This window comes from Arachis ipaensis, chromosome B05, assembly GCF_000816755.2.
Source record: "Arachis ipaensis cultivar K30076 chromosome B05, Araip1.1, whole genome shotgun sequence".
Lineage (NCBI taxonomy): Eukaryota > Viridiplantae > Streptophyta > Magnoliopsida > Fabales > Fabaceae > Arachis > Arachis ipaensis.
This window is the reverse complement of record NC_029789.2, coordinates 24,205,100-24,207,352: the sequence shown is the minus strand read 5'-3', so window position 1 is coordinate 24,207,352 and position 2,253 is coordinate 24,205,100. Positions and strand designations below refer to the sequence as shown.

At 37.8% G+C, this 2,253-nt stretch overlaps 1 long non-coding RNA gene across 1 annotated transcript; it reads left to right on the top strand.

Moving 5' to 3' along the window:
• LOC107643360 lies at positions 1,053–1,853 on the top strand. Its single transcript, XR_002347767.1, has 2 exons — positions 1,053–1,122; positions 1,383–1,853. It is a non-coding gene; the product is annotated as an uncharacterized LOC107643360 (long non-coding RNA).

Below are 2,253 nucleotides of genomic sequence, written 5' to 3'. Positions count from 1 at the left end.
CCCCACCCCCCCCCCACCCCCAAACGGCCAAACCCCAATTCCCTTGAGCGCGATTACTGAGCAGAAGTGAGCCCTAACCCCACGCCTCCCACCCCCAATCCAAAGCTCTCATTCTCAGCCTCTCACAGTCGCGCTCTCCTCTCACCGTTGCGCTTTCCTCTCTGTAGTGGCGCACGACCCTCGCACCACAGCCTAAACGACCCTCGCACACAGCGCACGACCCTCCTCCCTCGCAGGCTTGCACCCACCCAGCGCCAGCAGTAGCAGAGCACGAGCCTCCTCCTTCGCACCCAGCAGTAGTAGAGCCCGACCCTCGTTACCTCGCACCCAGCAGTAGCAGAGCCACAACCCTCGCCAGTCGCCACCCACAACACAACACCCACTAGTCACCGATTCAAGTCTCCCACCCAACCACCGATTCAAGTCAGATATGGAGCCCGAGCCACCGAGTCAGGTATGTAATTTGGATAAATCATTGATTCATTGATATTGTTTACTTTATTGCTGACTTGCTGACTTGTTGATTCATTGTTAATTTGATTCATTGTTGCTGGTTATTGATTTATTTTGTTAGGTATTGTTGCTGGTTAAATTATTGATTTATTTTGGTAATTTGATTCATTGTTGCTGATTTTGTTCTGTTTGTTGAATTGTTTGCTGACTTGGTTATTGATTATTGTTGCTGGTTAAATTATTGTTTGCTGATTATTGATTATTGTTGCTGGTTATTGATTCATTGCTGGTTATTGATTCATTTATGCAGTTTGATGTTAGATAGGAAGATATTGAAATCAGATTTGGAGCAGATTTGAAGAATTAAATTTGGAGCAGATTTGAAATCAGTGTATTGTTGCTGATTGCTGGTTAAATTACTTTTGTTGAATTACTTTATTGTTGGTATTGTTGCTAGTTGTTGGTATTGTTGTGGTTTTTAATTTATTTGTTGTTGTGTTTTTGCTGGTTTTTATTTTTGCTGATTGTTGCTCTTGTTTTTAATTTATTTGAGTCTGATTGAGTACATCTTGTTATGGTATGAATTACTAGTTGCTGGTATTTGACAAGTATGGAGCTTTCAGGATCTTTGTCTCCTTTTGTTGCCAATATGACAGCTCTGACTAATATGTAAGTGCTTAATTCTAAATCTCAGTTCATTGACTCTGGTATTTACAAGTTCTAATTGGAAAACCATTTTTTTTTGTAGCTGGCTTGGGAATATCAGTTTGTCTGGACACATTCCTGACCTAGGTTCACTAACACTGTTAGAAACATTGTAAGTAACTCATTTTATATGCAATTCCATGATCTAAATGTTTGAAATCAGAGAACTTTGATGTATTCATGCCATGAAGCTCACTATCTGGATATTATTACTATATTTAAAGGCACTTGGAAAACAATCAATTCGACGAAGAGATTCCTTCATCCCTAGGGAACATAAGCACTTTGCATGAAGTGTAAGCTCTGTCCTCTTTATACAAGAGAATACAATTAAACTGATTTTTCATGTTGTTTCTTGAATCTTGAGTAGATATTTAAGTCAACCCTGTAGAACTATGTTGTTTACATGAGTGTGGCCCAAAAATAGTACAATTTATTTGAATTTCTTTTGTCGATAAATTTCATTGGATCAAGACTTTGTAAGCTATTGTGTATTTGTGTTTGTCAATTTCAATTTTATGACTTTTTGAAATAGTATGCCAGTATTTTTTTTGAATTGATTGAAAAACCGAACAAATCGAACCAAACCAAACCGATTTTAATTGGTTTGGTTTGGTTCGGATGGACTTGATAAAAAAACTGAACCAAATCGAACCGCAGTTTAATTAAACGATTGAATCGGATGACTTTTCTCTCAAAAACCGAATCAAACCGCACGAACACCCCTAGTATATATTTTATGTTTGTCCCTCCTAGAGATTGACTTGGAGAAACAGGTATTTATTCTGTAGTTTGAGTTTTATTTTGGGTTTTATATATATATACTTTGGCCGGCCTTAACTTCGCAGGTCGAATCTAGAGCTTGATATCTGTGTTTTGGAACTCTGATGTATATTATGTTTTTTGGCCTTCTTTTGATCTTGCCTATCCGTTTTACACTTATCCATGCAAGTGTGACACGATTTTTTCTGTTTTCGTTTTTGTTTGGCTTATTCTTCAAGGCTCCTAGATATGATTTCTTTTAACTATATTATGTACATATTTTACTTTTATAGGTTATTATAGGCGAATTGGAATTGATAAGTAATGGGCAAT